Genomic DNA, 17,801 nt, shown 5'->3' on the forward strand with positions numbered 1-17,801 from the left:
GGGGGGGGGGGGGGAGGGGAGTAATTGTTTGTTTATTTAATATCTCCAGGAGACTAGACTGCAAGCATTACTAATCATTCCAGGGACAGAAAATACATGAGGGGTTTTTACCAGAAAAAGGAATTGCTTTAGGTACAAGACCTCAATTTTTGCCTTTCTGGAACAGGACAGTCCTCTTTCAAGCTGCAAATACATTTAACCAAAATCCATATTCTTACAATCTTGTCACATTTGGTCATTAGCTAAATGCTTTTTAACTTTTAAGCACCAGTCTCATTCACTGAACCCATGAAGACACTAGTTATCACAACATTTTAGTTTGTAACCAGGGTTTTATATATCACGTATTTTCAGTTCTCTCCTTCCAACACACACAGATTTAAAAAAGAATATTCAATGCTTTCTAATACTATTTATATCCAATAGCATTTCACAGTCACTGCAAACACCTTTGCAATTTTTCAATACCTTATATCTCAGTAATTTGTCCTGACCAAAAACCCCACACATGTTCAGACCTGAAATAGCTTTTAACCTCTACACTTGAAAAAAGCTGGTCAGGTCTGTATTCTCACAAGTCTGTAAAAAGTTGATTGCTTTAAAACTGGAAGCTAGACTTTCCATTAGACAGCTTGTTTGAAGTGACTGGGCTAAATTCACTACCCATATCAGTCACACAGCCTTAATTCTGTCCTTATGTGCTTAAGTATCACCTGTGCACAGGATGGATGATAAACAAGATAGTTGTCTGTGGGACCACTGACCTGCCAGTAGCACTAAAGAGTGCGTTTCAAAAGAGGCAAGGAGACTAGAGAAAGCAAAAGAACTGTCTTGTAGTGAAAGCCTGTTACTTGGGACCTGCACAAACTGGGTTCACTCAATCCCTGACAAAGGCTTTGGTGTGTGGGGACAAGCCACTTAACTCAAAAATCAGTTGCCAAGAATCACCTGTTAGTCCCCCCCACCACAAACCTCCCAGAATTTCCTTTTGCCAAACATGGAGGGAGTGCAGTTTTCAGAAGTACTGAGCACTTAGATCTAAGTGAAGTGGATGGGAGCAGAGACAAACTGGCATCTGTAGAAGGAAGGGGCTTGTGGGGGGCACCCAAGCAGATTAAGTTGGGCATCACATTTTAAGAGGCAAAACATAGCCTTGACATCAGTGCCTCAGCTCCCTCCATTTGTAAAATTGGGGTGATTTGTCCCTATTCCACAGGATCTGTGAAGAAAGCTTCATGAACACTTGTGACAGAATGAGTACCATGAAAGAGCTATGAGGAAACAAGTACTTCCACAGGCAGTGATGAACTGAACAGCGTGCAGTAAAAAAAGAGGCATGGGACCAAAGAGAAAGAAAAGAACAGAAGAAATATTAAACTGCTGCATCATTTGCCAGGTTTACTTACATCCTGTACACTGAAGGGAGATAGAAGGCTGGACAGAGTAGATCCTACAGAAATTATATGATCACGTGTCACTTCAGATTGTACCTCAGTACATATGCATGAGCAAGCAAAACAAGAAGTTCACAGCAGCCATGTGACATTTCCCAGCCTGAGCACTTGACTTTGCACCTTTGATAGATATCTATTTTAATAGTGAAGGTATCGCACACAAATCATGACATGCTTTATGCAAAAGGCCCCAACCAAAAGAGCTGGGTTAAATACCTGAGCTGAAAATCTTAAGGCAGGCAAGGTTCTTTGAGTAATATCTTTTATTAGACCAACTGGGTAGCTGGAAAAAAAAGTTTTAGGCAAGCTTTTGGCCGCAGTCATCCTTCTTCAGGCATAGGGAATCTCTGCCAGTCAGACTCCAAGGAAAATTTTAAAGAATGTACCAAGTTCCTGAACACAGACTTCACTGCATTTACCAGCTTTTACTGGAGAAAAAGGATCTACAGTTCCAGATAATATTTAAGCATTTTTATCCCTGAAGATCTATAAAGAGCAGAAATTAAGCACTCTCCCTTCTGATGTTACTGTTTAACATCCCAACTGCTACAGAAATTTAAACTGCCATTTTTTCTGGCCATTAAAGCCTATTATGCAGGGGTGGGCAATTATTTGGCCCCGAGGACCAGACAGGGAGTTTTAGGGAGCTGTTGCAGGCTGTACCAGCACTGGCCCCTCTCCCTCCCTCCCCAACAGCTCACCAAATGCCCCTATGTGGGATGGGGGCCATCGGGAGGAGCTGGTGTGGGTGCAGGTGGTATCTTCAGCTTCCAGTCCACCCTTCTACCCCAAAGAGGGGCTTGGGCACATGCCCTGATCCCCAAAGGAAGCTGCTGTCTGTGTCTGCAGCTGATGCTAGCACCTGACCAGTGCTGATTCTGGCACACAAGCCAGGAGCTAGTGTAAGCTGCAGAGCTGTGCTGTAGGTGTAGGATGGCTGGAGGGGGGAGGGGCTGGGGGGGAGGGGCCCCCCTCCAGGCCACCTCAGGCCTCTGTGAAGTGGCCGCAGTGGGGAGAAGCCACAGGGCAGCCCCAGCATGGGCTCCAGTTGCTGCCACTCATCATGGGCAGGACCTGCCTCCATCTCCCTCCCCTCCTCCTCCCCCAGCCATCCTGCACTTACAGCATAACTCCACAGCTTACACCAGCTCTCAGCCAGTGCGCTGGAAGCAGTGTCAGGTGGGTGCTGGCCATCAGCTATGGATGCAAGCAACTGGTTCCCACTGTGGATCAGGGCATCCTCCTGGGTCCACAAGTGACGCTGTTGCCCCGTCAGTCCCCGTGGTCCCTGGCAGTCACCCCGATCCCTGGAGAGAGCCTACAGGCAGAGTCCATAGCTACTGCCAGCATCCACCCAGCACTGCTCGCAGCGTGTGGGGCAGGAGCTGGTGTAAGCTGTGGACACAGCCAGGATGGAGCCAGGACATGCCTGCCCACCTGGCAAATCACAGCAGCCAAAACCACCAGCTCCCTACAGACCGGATCCTATGACTTTGTGGCTGCCGACCCATGAGTCAGGTGCAAATCAGTTGCCAGCCCAGATCCCGCCATGAGCCATATTTTTCCCATCCATCCCTGCTATTATGGAACTACCAACCTAGCTAGTGAGAGGGAGTCCCCAGAGCAACACCAATATCAATACACTGAAATTCCTCCATTATGACGAAGCCTAGAGGCAGACTATAAGGGGAATCTGTGTCACAGGTTGACAAGAGGCAGAGTGCTTTTGTTTCTGATGGGGGGAAAATAGTGTGTGCATGGTGAAGGGGTGTGGGGAAGGGAGCCAGCTGCAGAACTTTTCTGTACCAATAGAGGACACTGGGAGACAATAATCTATTGTGTCAGTGAGCTCAGGAGTTGAAGGCAGTGAATGAGACAAATTGAGCCCACTTCTGCCTGCCATTCACACATAATTATGCAGCATGCTTGGGCTTAGTGGCAGCTGTAGCATTTTGAGACCCTAGGCAAAGGCCTTGCCTGCATGTCAAACATTTGCCAGCCTAGCTATGCTCACAAACCTCACCAGTAGAGTTGTAAGGGTTCCTCTGCCAGCATAGTTTCCTGAACAGAATATGCTACAGTAGCAAAGAAACTCCTCCCCTCCTCTCAGTATAACTCACAATCTGCAGTGGAGTGTCTGCCAGCAGAGCTATTATGCCAGTTGGGGTGGGGATAGTCCACCCCCAACCCCTTGGCAGCTATCGTAGAAAGGTTTTATAGCGCACAGTAGGTCAAAGACAAGTGACAGTCATGCAGCAGATGAAATGCACAGCTCCTCTGAAGGTCCTAGTTGCTATTAGATACCAGCTGTTCATGAAGGATTCCTTGCTAACAAGGTGGAGGTTTCCTTTCTGAAAGGCAAGCAGCATGTTCAGCCCCCTCTCAATACTTCCTACCTACCCATGTATGGGACAGGGAAACTACTGCACGCTTACCCAAGGGTGCCCCTTCCTTTCCACCGCTCTTCATGCTCAACAGGCCTCTCTTCTCTCAGCCTTTTGGAAGGGTAAATCAGGCATGAATGACTTAAAAAGGCACAGAGCTGAAAGCTCCCTGCATGCTTCCTTGGGGAGCGTTAACAAACAAACAAATTACCTCTCCCAAGAAAGTAGTAGTCAGGGTCCCCAGTGGAAGAGAGGTTGCGCCCAACCCAGCATCACTGCGAAGAGCAAGGAAAAAAGATGCTCCCCCTCTTCCATCCCAAGGGAAGGAATACTTGCCAAGTGTCTCATCAGTGCATTTCCTCCTGGAAAAACTGTGCCCCACTCCAGGCCCTATATGCTGAGATCCATGTTTAGGGTAGGTGTCCAGTAACCTTTCCTTCCTCCTTCCCTTCCTCCCTCCACACACCCAAGCCATGGAGGGAGTTAATCAGAAATGTAGGGGCACTAGTGGCAAGAGTAAGAGGACCCCTCTGGGCTGCCAAAAGAAAAAAAACAGAGAGAATAAGTAACTGCATTGCTGATGTACCTGACTGCACATATAAGAAGTATTTTAGCAAACTCAAAAGGGTGAAAAGAAAAAGGAAAGAAACAAAGAGAAGGAGGGTGGGGGGAAACTTTCAAGAGTATTATCTGAAACCTAAAGGACAATCTTTTCCTAGCTAGGTCCCATCAAATTAAAACAATGTTACATGGGGTACCTACTTCAGTGACAGTTTTCCTCTAAATAAACCCTGGCTTGCTAGCATCCACCTTAGGCACTGTGTCATGGGTAGGGGACCCACAGACCCTGGAGTGGGTTTCCAGGAGAGAGAAAAAGCCAAAACCTGAAGAAAACACAAAAGAAGGCATAGGCAGAACAGCCTCTGCAACCTGAATTCACCCCGAGAGCGAGGTACTGCGGGAGGCTCTGAATGCCTGGCACATTACGTGATGCAACACACTAACAGAACAGGGTGAACTGAGGACACAGCAGCAGCCGGTACAGCCTTCTGTAACGTGCTTCGCAGTATTTGAACAACATTAAAACCCATCAGAGATTCTGGTGATAGATGTAGATTTCTTTCCCTCCCACAGGCACACACACAAAAAAGACCCAGAACAAAAATCAATTCTAAAACAAACAACATATTTTCAAGATTTTCAATTCCAGAATACGATAGCAGGGGCCCCCCCCCCCCACCCTCCCACACATATATCCACCCACAGCTTTTATCTCCGGTATAAAAATGAGCAACTGCATTGCTGTCTCAGTACAAGCTGAGCTGCAGCACAGACTATTCGTAAAGCAATTACTCCACCTTGTGGCCACAAAGCATTTTTTTGAAAAGGAAGCTGCAGAAAAACAAAGAGTATTAAAGGAAATGCTAGCAAAGATGATCTGAAAAGGCAGGCAGGAGGGGAGATAAGATTGACCCGTATAGTCTAAACATTTCCCACCCATGATTTATCCCTTTGCTTTTTAAGAAGCAAAACAGAAACATAAAAAGTTTATGCTACATTAGAGAACCGCTGGTTCCATGCATCTGCAAGCTGTGGTCAGTCATACCGTTTTTAAACAGCTTCTTAACAATACTGTATTTTTATAAACCATTCTGAGTAGCTGAGAGCACAGAGGGAGTGTTAGCCACACTGCAAAAACAAAAAATGCCCAGAACAAAAAATGCATGAGTGACATGCACCAAGATGACAGTCAAGAGAAACTGAGTACAATTTAGCTAGCTACTGTCTTCCTTCCAAGATAGCTAGAATAAATACAAAAAAGAACTAAGAGCAGGTCCACATGAGGAACTTGCCAGAAGGAAAAGCTACTTAGGGATGTGACCTAACTCTGTTACAATGAACAAAGCCCCTGTGTAGATCTAGGTAAACCAGCAACAAACTGGTCTGATAAGAGCTTGAGCAGAAAAGGTGATTTTTAGCTGAGGTGCCTACAATTATATTATGGCCTTTCAGAAGGAAAACAAAGAAAAGTGAGTTATTTGCCCAAGCCTAGTAGCTTCTAGGTTGGTGGGGCCAAGGCACACCAGTTTTTACAGACAACAGTATACAAGAGATCAAGGTGTTTAGCACCGTATCTGGCCACCTTTAACTCTCAAGCCTTGAACAGCCAGGTATCCGTTTGCAGCTGGCTTAATTTTGGCATGAACCTGGAGAAGGGCCTCTGCAACCTAAGCAAGACACCTTGGCAGCATAGGAACCATACCCTATGCTAGGGCTCTAGCCAACTTACTGTCAATCAGTTGGTCATGCCCCAAGCTGACATTACTATACCAGTAAGTTCCTCGGTTGACTGTGCCCCAGAAGCATTTACAGAATAGCAAGTGAATTCCAAAGAATACTACAGATACTGAGCTAGGTCTCTCTCTCTCTCTCCCCTTCAGCAAGAGCAGCAAGTTTTTAAAGAGTCATGCCTACAGAACTGCTGCGATATTTCACTCCAGAGACAAGTGTGTGCAGGCGATTGATGCACATGTCAGAGTGGACAGTAGCTTAGGTCTCTTTGGATGAAGAGTGCCACACAACTGTATATAATTTATTACCACCACCAAAATTTTACTCTTACTGTAAAGTCAACTGTGAATGCTCAGAGAAGTGGTCTCATTCAAGCTACAAAAGACAAAGTGCCCCTTAGATAGGGGCTAGCCCTGCAGTGAGGACCTATTTCCCATCCATCTACTTGCCAGTACTTTCTCCCTTGAGCTTAGCTGTGTTCTCAACTGAGGCCAGATTACAATTTGAGTTCCACTTTCACTCATCCACTTCACACAAAGGATACAAAAAATATATTTAAGCAGTGATATAAATCACTCAAATGCCAGTAGCCCTCCGATATCTACCCACAATTTGCCCCACTGTTCCCAAGTTGATTGGATAGAAATCAGAGTAACTCTGCTTATTTTACAATGAAGAATCATAAATTTTACTCTGGCAGCAATGCACATGGGGGAAGTGCAACACCAGTGAGGACACATTAACTGTGATTCTGCTGTATGGCCCCTCACACCCACGTTAGAGCAATGTTTCCCAGGCTTTTGATAGCTGGGGCACTTTTTTCTAGATTAAAATTGGCAGCACACTTCACCCCTGAAAGAGGGGATGGGTGTATGCACATGCATTTCAGGATTTAGCGGCACCCAAACTTTTGGCCCCAGCTGATTAGTGCTAGCTCAGTCCATGGGCTGGATCTGGTCCTCAGGCCTGATCCCACCACACAGCACTCATGGGCCAGGGCTCAATCCAGCCACATGGGACCTGGGCACCTGGAGCCTGATCCTTCCATGCAAGGCAGGCACACCTAAAACCTAATCCTTCTGCATAGGGAGGCCCAACTGGGTCCTGATCCTGCCACACAGAGCTTGGAGATTTGGCAGAGTGAGAGCAGTGATAGCGTTAATTACCACCATTAAGTTTCCAGACCTGTGGAGAGCACCATGAGCTGGATGACATGGCTCCACAGGCCAGACCTGATATTGATAAAGTATCATTTTTTGTGGCACATCCTTTGAGAATCACTGAGCTACACGAACCTACGTGTCAGTCACTTAAGTGAACTCTGCTGTGAACACCTACCCTTAGATTACTTGACATTCCCTGGGTGTAGTTCCCACCTGGAAATGAAGTGAATAATGGCAACGTACACACTTTTATCCTATCTAATGCAACTATAATTGATCTGAAAGAAAGTCTGCTGGCTCAGGACCTGAGCTGATCACTATCACATGAGGTTAGGAAGATTCTCCCTGGAGCCTGGGCATGTGACTGCAGAGAACTTACTATAGGATTGCTTCCCCTCCTCTTTCTCCTCAAAACTGTCTACTATCTCATCCGGTTGGGAAGGATACTTGGCTCAACAGACCATTAGTCTGAACCAGACTGCAGTTCCCATAAAACTGGACCTAGCCAACATGCAGCAACACTTCGGAGAGCCACTGATTCAAAGTGCCACACTCATACACGTGCATGGATACCTAGCCTACATGTAGGAATACCTTGTCCTCAACTTCTCTCACATCAGCAAGCTTAGTGTTGCATGCTGTTTAAAAGATTCCCAGTCAAGAGTTAAGTTTATTGAAAACTGTTTTTGGTGCAACAATATAACTGGCTGAATCTTTTAGCAAATGGCAGTATTGGTCAGTAAAACACTCAGTAGTAAGGAGCTTCAGAGAGAAATCACTGCATTCTCATTGTCTGAGACCAACCATGCTGAGAGACAAACCAATGCCAATATAAAATTTACCCCAGCTCAATTCACAAACACTTAGAGCAGAGCTTTCAAAACCAGAGTATTTCTGGTCCTGCCATACCAGGAGTGCCAGCTAATAAAGGCAACATAAAAGTCAGGCCCGTAAATAGTTCAGGGAGCAATTCCATTGTTCCAGAACGTGGAGGGAGAGTGGTGTGTGGTCGCACATATGGAGGGAAGGGATGTGTGGGAGTGGACTAGTCATCAGGTTAGATTACAGCTCATTATTACTGTTATCAATAATAAAACCTGTCACAAGGGAGTGGAGCCATGCTGACCTTTTATAGCTGGTACAAAAGCAGAAGCGAACAATTTGTCTCCTAGCTACCTCCTTGAAGAATGTCATTAAGGAAAAAAGGAAGTATCACTATCCACTGGTTTGGCTGCAAAAGGAAAGACAAGTCAGAATCATTCAGAGGAGCTGCCTGTGGCTAGGCCTGCTGGAAGGCAGAGTGTGTAGCAAGAGCAACACACAGCAGGCTTTGTGGGGACAGAGACTGCGCCTCCAGAGGTAATTGGCTTGTTCCAGCTTGGCAGAAGCTGGTACAAGAGAACTTAGTATTTCAGAGTGGCAAGCGGTCTATTCACAAATGTACATGTTAACTTTTGCAGCCTGCCCCCTCGCTCCTAAGCTCAACTCTGGGGTAGGAGGGCAGCGAAATGGCTTATGTGCCCATAATAGCTCTCACCAGCTGGAGATCCTTCATGCTCGTGATGGGGCTGTTTGGAGGGGCAGGGAGGGGGGGGTTGGAACACACACAAAAAAAGAGTTGAACAAAAATGAAGGTTTCAGCACCACAGGGGCTTGGTTAAGTCAAGTTTGGTGTGGGAGGGGAACCAAGCCTCATTCACAGAGCTTCTCTTTAGGGACCTGGCTCAGGCAGGGCCCTTCCAAGTTTCTCAGCACCTTCAAAAAAGGCTGCTCCTGGGGCAGTCCCCACTGCAAAGCCCAAGCACCAAGGAGAACAAACTGCTCTGTTCTGCAATGTGGTGGAGGGGCAGTGTTAAGAATGACAGGGATTAAGTAATTCATCTTGTGTAAGCAGGGAGTAAGTTAAGGGGAAGAGAAGTGGAGTGACTGAAGGAGGATGAGATTTCTGAGAGAGGCAAGATTATGACATTTATGAGCTAGAAAGATCCCAGTTTCCCCAGGGAAGTCTAATCATCCATACGAGACTGCGGCATGCCATACCATGCAGTGGAGGAGCAGGACCAGCAAAGATGACGTTCATCTCTCTTTGCTGAGGCGAGAACTGTCCCAACAGCATCAAGAGGTTGCTGAAACCATAGCTTTGCTGACAGAGCCCCCTCGTGGAGACGCAGCACCAGAATAGGTTTTTGTGCAGCCTTGGCAACACTGCCTCTGTGAGCAACAAACTAAGCCAGCAAAAGCTCTTTTCTTTTAAGCACAGTTGCACCTAGATGGACAGTTTTTCTGGCAAAAGTACATCAGCTACAGGATGTGATCCCTTCAAGCCTCTAGCCAGCACTGCTAAGCCAGCAAGATTTATTTGCAGAACTTGCCTCAGAAGAACTACTTCCTGACATGCCAGAGTCAATTCCCCAGTTATAGGTGGGCCAGAGAGACACCAGTACACTTCCTATATCCACTCCTGCATCTGACTCCAGCTCTGAGGAGAGAGGTTCTCCATGTGTAGGTGGCTGGTTTGAGCCCACAGAAGGAAAGTCTAGTATGAGTGGCAAGCGTGCTGTTCACAAATGACCATTTGTTTTTGCAGTCTGTCTCCCCTCTAAGCACAGCTTTTATAAGGGAAAAAGACTGTTGCTGACAATGGCTCTCAACAGCATGCAGGAAGCAACATTACTCTAATGACCCACATGCAGCCATGATATGCATATCTGTTGGCCAAACGAACAACATGGTCCCAGGAAGCAGGAAAGACCCGTGCCAGGATTACAGACTGGACCCTATTAAGTGCCCAGTATGAAGGGCAGGGAGAAGCCTAAAGTTGCAATAGCAGGACATAAAGACCCAAGCACAACTTAATATATTTACAAGGTACCCAAGAACATCTTGTGGAAAGGCTGGAAAGCTAGGGAGACTAAGACGGTAACTTGTCTAGCCAAAGCTTTTGCTATTTGGCAAACCCAAAGGATTAGTACTATTTTATCTTTGGATACTTCACTTTGTTTTAATTAAAAGTTTTAAAATAGCCAATTTTAGGAAGATAAGTGACAGTTCCATGTGGAACCAACACTTTGGTTGGTATGATGTCACTCCTTCTTACCCCTTCACCCCTTTTTAGTGGCAAACACATGCAACAATCACCTCCCACCTATCTCCAGGTACAACACAAAATAAAAACTTTTAATAAACAAGCATGTATTATGGAAAAATTTGAATGACTGTTGATTGCCTTTTTCTGGGGGGAAGGGAGGGGAGCGTGTCAGTGGATGTGGCTTCTTCCTATCCATAAGGTGCATCTCTACCCTGCCTTCCCCATAAAAGATAAATGTTAAAGTAAGATCTGATCTTCCAGCATGAGACCAGTACCTGCACAACTGAACTCAGGAATGTGGGTTGCCTCACATGCATGCATCCCTTCAAAAGACTAGTTTTAAGTCTTTTGAAGGGATGCATGCAACATGACTCTTAACGGATAAGGATGATGGTAGCTATATCCTTGCACGTTCCCAAGTGAGTAACAGTGTAGAACAGATTGCTCCTGTCTGAACCTCAACACCTCCCACATAAAAGCTTAACTGTCATTGCACCTGGTGCTCAACTTGCTCTTGAACTTAGAAAACAAAAAAACAAAAACCCCCACCCCACTGTTGCTCTCAACCTTCACATTCCCTTCCCTTTAGTTGCAGCAAAGGGCTGGAGGTTTTTGGCAAAAGGCCTAGTCCCCTGATATGTTCAGGACCTAATTCCCACTGAAGTTAGTAAGAATTCAGCATGTTCGAGTCATCAGAGGACTGGGCCCAAACTGCCTGATGCAGCTGCAGCCCAGGCTGGTTCTTGTCATACAGGTCCTGCAACTTACAGTGCCTATCAGACTTGCTGGGACTGTTCATAAATGTATTTAGGGGAAAAGCTCGTGGCCAAGATATCCCTAACATTATTACCATACTGTCATGTTAGTGTATCCAAGTATACATTATACCACCCTCAGATTTTTTTCTTGGAAAAGCTTCCTCCTATTGCCAACACTTTTTCAGTTCCTCTGGTGGCAGCAGCAACAGAAGCACAAGCATGTGAAGGCTTCTAGGTGGCAGCTGGCACTCTAACTAGGTCACTGAAACCTGCTCAGAGCAAGTCAGCTCAACATGGCAGCAAAAAGTGCTCGTGCCATTCTGACAGAGCTCCCATGAAGAGAAAGGGGGGGGGGGGCCAGAGGGAGGGTACACATCTCAAAGGCAAAACTGTAGAAAACCCATTTGTTCAGTGGGACAACACTGTCAAAACAAGGGAACAGCATGTCTGTAGCTGGGTCGACCATGCCTCATGTGGGCACTCGTTCCATCCCCTGTAAACCTGCAGTTTGGCAGAACCAGCAGAGGATGGACACAAGTACTGACTTACAGGCCAGTATCTAAGCCACCCTATAGCTAGGGCCCTACTTAAACCACGGTTTCACAATTTTCACAGAAACTGTGAAAAAATGGTGTCTCATGATTTTGCGTCGAATCACCAGAAAGAAATAAAAGCTTACTAAAAATAAAATACTAGGTCCCTGGTGGCAGTCCTCATGGCTGCTGTGACCTGGACTTGCAGCCCATGGGGGGGGTGCAGGGGGGGAGGGGGATTGCTGGCATGACGGGTAACAGCCAAGATGGTAGCCACCCCCTGCCACTCAGCAGTTAGAGGCAGGCTCACTACAAAAAGGCAAGCAAGCCACAAGTTGTCCACAAAAATCCCTCTCTCACCACAATTTAGGTAGGTCCCTACCTATAGCAACACTGGCACTCTTCCCTGCAGCTACAGGAGCAAAAGTAACTTTGGGGCAGAATGACCACCTGAAGATTAACATCTCCTTCCCAAAATAGCCTACGAAGCCTTCAAGTGCAAGCCCCAAGACACTTGCTCTATAACAGCCCACGCAATTCTGTCCTTTTTCTGCTTCCCTGGCTCAGGTTTGAATGACTTCTGTGATGGCTTTGAATGGTTTTAAAAAAAAAATCCCAATAATAATTGCACACCGGTGTTTTTAGGTCCCAGAGATACCAACCTACAGCAATAATGATGAAAGAGCTAGTCTGAGATTCCCACATGATGCTGCAGTAGTCAGCCAGCACCACACAGTGGCTAATGAACACCAGGAAAAAACAGCCTACATTTGGAATAACTAACCCAGACACTCACCAGAAGCACCTGAGCCTTTGAAATGAAGTGGGAACACTTTTGCTGCTTACGCCACAATCTCCCTCCCTCCCAAAAGGAGCATTTGGGCTCGGTAGCTCAGTAGCTGTACCCTTGTAGAGGAACAGAAACTCCACTAGCAGCACCTCTTCACCCTCTTCGCTTCTGTCTTTTGGGCACTGACATAAGTGGTACAACTGGGGCTGCCAGTAAGTGGCAACAACTGCGATAACATTTCTACAAACTCCTACAGAATCTTAAATTAAAACCTCATTTATCTTGTTTTTGGATTTGCAGAGTTGTATCTTCTAGCTGCAGCTACTGTATTTGTTTCTAAGCTCCACAGCTCCAGGTTCGCTGCATACTATGAAATTTGAATTAAAAATAAACATAAGCCCAAGTCTGCATTTCTGTTAATCCTTTTTGCTGTCATGAGCAGACCCAGACTATTATTTATAAGGGAGGGAACAAACAGCATGACCTAAGTATTTTAAGCTACCTTCAGATGACTGACCAAAAAAACAAAAACAAAAAACCACATACACACAAAAACATCTGGCTGTGGGAAAGAAATACTGGCCCAAAAATCCAGCAACCGAGAATCCTGGAAGTCTTGGCTCCACCTAGTTGATTTCTAAGGTTAGAACATGGAGGAAAAAGGAAAAAAGATGACACTTCAAAGAGGAAGAGTCCCCATGTTTCAGGTTTTATCTATTACATACCTGCCATTAAAAGGTACAAAGCCAACATTTTTAGGAATTTCTTAGGTCATTTGTGAATCACTCATTCCAACTTAAAGGACCACAGTCAAACTGAAGCCCAATCCATTAAAAAGCAGACAATGAAAGCACCATGTGCCCTAAGCTTGTTTGTGGTTAATAACACTCAGCTATATTTTCTCTGCAGTGTTAGATTTCCACATGGCATTGCAATATAGTCAGCCAGAAAAAGAATATTCCCTTGCCGTCCTCCTCCTCCCTCCCCACTACTGCTGTTTTCCATCTTGCACACACACACACACACGCAGGAACCAACTACAGGAGACTCTCACCATTTATGGGGAATCTATTTTGGAGATCCCCACAAATGGCGAAATCCAGGAATACTGATGGGACTCCCTGTCAGACTGGACAGCCGCCCCCTGCTCTCCCCACCCCCACAAGAAGCTGAAAGCACAGGGCTCCCCCACAGCAGGTGGGGACAGACCATGGCTGCGTCCGGAAGAGAAGATGCTGACACCTCCCTCCCTGTCCCCGTCCCTGGTGCTCACTCTCTGCCCGCCTGATTCTGCTCTGCTCTCCAGCTCTGCCCTCCCCCGTCACACGCAGTGCCCCACGCCTGCTTACGCAGAGGCAGGAGCTTGGTGCAGCGCCAGAGGGAGCTGCAGCAGCACTCACCCTGACCCACTCCGTTGGCGTGGCTCATCGCGAATACTTGAATCTGCGAATAGCGGATTTGCAAATAGCGAGGATTTCCTGTACAGCCAGAGATTGGAAAGGGCTCATCCACACATGCAAAACCCCGTTGACGTGTGAGGCCTTGCAAGGACAGGCATACAGCAAAACAAATACCTTTACAAACTCGTGGCCTGACTCTGCAGAGGAAGCAGCAAAGCCAGTTCTACAGAGTGCTGTCAAGTGCATTCAGCAGCCTTAGCAGATGAGCATTTTTCTTTTTGTCCAATTTGTTTCAGTCAGTCACTGCGAGTTGGAGGGTGAGAGAGACAAGGATGTTTTTAAGCAGAGGGTCCATCAGGATCTAGAACTACAGAACCATGGGTAGGGAAGCACAATCAGACTTCAGGGCCATGCATGGTTTAGTCCTGAAAAAAAATAGTTAAATCAATGTGGACTCTGGGCATTTGAAGGTGGCTTGCACCTGGAAGGTTTTGGGCTTGCTTTTCCTTTTGATAAGAGGCCAACAGCTGCCCCTGAGATTTTCTTTGACTAAGTCCTGGCTGTTTGCAGGGAGAGCCTTGCATTCACACTGCGCTTTGTTGGGAAGAACTGGGCAAACCTGGGAGAGCCTCAAGAGGAATATCACAAGAGACTGCACATAGTACTGCAGAGCTCTCTTCCCCCACCTAACTGCAAGAAGGACCAGCTCCCAGCACCATTCTCCTTGCTGACAGCCTGCCAGCAGGGGTGAACTCAAAACATGGTGCACGCACACCAAGTGGTTCAAGTTCTTAGTAACCGTGGCAACCAACACATCCCTCGCCACCAGAGGCCTAGGCTGGCACAGAGCCCGTGAAGAACGAGTCACCAGGCTTTTTACAGCAAAATGAGCGCCCCTCAACTGTTCTTTATGTGGGCTGGCCAATTCTCCCTCTATGCAGCCCTCTGTGCATTAGCACAACCATATACTGGTGCATGTGGTTGTGCACGCAGGAGTGTATGCATGCACTCCACCTACTGGCACTCCTTCGTTCCCCGCTCCCACCCTGCCCTGCAGCACAACTGGATAGGTGCCCAGGCCTTCCCAGAGCACCACTGCAGACAACGTTTGGGCAAGGGATAGCAGCAGTCACACAGACAGCTCTGCGAGGCAAAGTCAGTGTGGACGCAGCCCATTTGTGTAAACAAGCCAGGTGATTCCCCCAGGGCCCAGCTGTAAGAAGATAGTGGTAGTGCACAAGCAGCCCTCTCTAGTGCACTGTCCCCTTCCCTACCAAGGTGTTACACCTCCCAGATGAGGGATCCCTCAGATGATAAAAACAGAGTCATCCAAAGTTCCTGACAGAAGCAAGCAGACAGTTATTTAAAATTGTATTTCTTCCTTCAATACTAAGCACAGACTCTGAGTGGGAAAGGAGGAGACAGAGGGTTACAATCACCATTTAGCACCCCCGCTCTGCTTTGTATCCTGACTCCTGAGCTGCTGGATCAAGCCAGCATTTGCTCATCTTCAAAACTAGCCCAGTCTCATTTTTAAAAGTTCAGCCTGGTGAAGTACTGGGACTAGGAAAGGCACTGCTGGCTTACATAGCTCATTGCACTGGCCTGGCTTCATTTGCTGTAAGATTTCTTCAGGCTACACCAAGGGTGCTCAACCCCAAGGCTGTGGACCAGATCCAGCCCCAGGCACTGCTGTCATCTGGCTTCCTACGGGTCCAAAAGTTTGGCAGCAGGGAAGCAGTAGCACCTGCTCTGGACTTGCCCCAGCAGAGCTGACCAGCTGCAGACCAGCCAGAACCCATGCTCACAGCCCTGACCCTGGCCTACCCCGTGCCTGCTCTGGACTCACCTACCCACACTGAGCAGTGCAGCAGGGCAGAAGCTGCTGCTTGGAGTGGGAGAAAGCAGCCCCTCCCCCTCACCACTGCCAGGCAATTCTGGCTGCAGACACCTGAAGCCTGTGCCTGGGCTGCCCTGTAGCTCCTCTGCATTGCCACCGCTGCCCCACTGGCTGGCCCGGAGACAGCAGTGGCAGCAGCGGAGAGGTGCCACAGGACAGCCCAGGCACGGGCTCCAGGCAGCAACAGCAAGAAGGGCCTAGCAGCAAGAAGGAGGAAGAGCCATTTTTCCCTTGTGCCAAGCATCAGCTTCTGCATAGCCATTGTTCAGTGTGGGTGTGCAACCAGAGCAGGCACAGGGTGGGGGTGGGTGTGTGGGTTCCAGCTGGTCTCCGGCCTGGGCACTGGGACGGTGCGCCGTTGGCGGGGCAGAGCCACAGGGCACACAGGCTCCAGGCTGTTGCACTAGTTTGGACACGTTGCATTTAAGGCCATAAAAAACTAATCCAAACCCCGCAAATGTCACAGATCCTAAGATTTCACTCCTGTACTGAGCCACTAACCTGTGCTTTAGCCCAACTCCCCAGGTGTTCATTCTTAAATGTAAATATTTCAAGAAATGGAGAATTCATTACTTTCCCCTTGGTAGTTCGTTCCACTGGCTAAACCATGACACTGTTCAATGCATGTGCCTTCTTTCTAAATTGAATCCATTTGGCTTCAGTTTCTAGATATTGCTCCTTGTTATACATTTCTTCTCTAGATTAAGACAGCCCTCTAGTACCCAGTGTTTCCTCCTCCTGAAGGTACTCCTCTACTAATCAAGTCATTTCTCAGGCCTTTTTGATAACTCACTGCAAGGCAATTTCTTCAATCCTTGAACCTGTGGCGCTTTCCTGCCCCCTTTCCAATTTCTCATAGCTCCTGTTAAAGAGCGGACAGATCGAGTGTATGCAGCACAGCCACAACCTTGTTTTGGGAACTCAGGTGAGGCTGCTTCTCCACTTTGACCCCCAAATCCTTCTCAGATTCATTTCTCTCATGATACAGTCCCCGATTTGTAGGTTTGGTCTGCACCTCTTATTCCTTGATACATATTTACATTTGGCTGCCCTAAAGAAAAAGAATCTTTAAATGTTATGAGGTTATCAAGCATTTCAGACTGCTCTCTCATTATTTGCTGTTCTGTCAATTGTCAATGGCAGGTACATTTTGTTAGCCATGATTTAATATTAATCCCACCCATAATTAGTGAAAAGATCAAACTTATTCAGGCCTTGCAGAAGCCCAATGGCAACACCCGCTTTAACTAAGGATGCTCATTGGTAATTACTGTAAGAATAGACAGCTAGCCAGCTCTTAATACATTCTGCATGTGCGCTATACAGTACCAACTTTTTTATCCTGTTTAATCAATGCCATGCAGTAATAAAAGCACATCCAAGACATTCTCCTTATGTCTACTGTAGTTACCTTTATCAACCAAATTTGCAAATTCAAAGAACAAAATCAGTTGTTTGACAAGACATATTTTCCATAAAACCAGTGACTGGTGCTAATTATATTTCTACCCTTTCATTGTTCATTACTTGAAGCCTGTATGTTTTCCTACTGTTTTGCCTATGGTGGGTGCCAGGCTGACAATCTTATAATTACACTTTCTCTTATTTGTAAATTGGCACAATTTTAACATTCCACCAGTCTTCTGTAATTTCTCTGCCATTCTAACATTTGTAGGAAGGAACAATAGTGGGCCAAAGATCTCCTGGCCAGCTCTTTCAGGACTCCTGAGTCCTAAGGTATCTGGGCCTACTGTTTTAAATGTGTTTATTGCTATTAGATGTTGTTTTAGCATCTTCTTGGGTGATTAACTGGCTGAAGAGTTCTTTGCCATGCTCACATGAAAAAGCGCACTGGCCTGCTTCCTAAGTTCAGAACAGAAATATGTATTTCACCTTTCCTGAATTAAGAACAGTTTTGCCATCTCCATCTAATAGTGTTATTTCATTGCTAAGACTTTAAAATATAGAAGAAACTACTTTTCACTCTGAAAGGAGCCACTCAAATTCCACTTGCCCCCCCCCCCCCCCCCCCCCCCCCC

General features: G+C 46.7%; 1 protein-coding gene across 1 annotated transcript in view; it reads right to left on the minus strand.

The window, feature by feature from the left end:
* Nucleotides 1-17,801, minus strand: part of RCOR1 (REST corepressor 1) — a 59,237-nt gene that overhangs the window by 34,266 nt on the left and 7,170 nt on the right. The window lies entirely within an intron of this gene.

The sequence above is a fragment of the Gavialis gangeticus genome, unplaced genomic scaffold (genome assembly GCF_001723915.1).
Source record: "Gavialis gangeticus isolate Ggan-Ray unplaced genomic scaffold, GavGan_comp1, whole genome shotgun sequence".
Lineage (NCBI taxonomy): Eukaryota > Metazoa > Chordata > Crocodylia > Gavialidae > Gavialis > Gavialis gangeticus.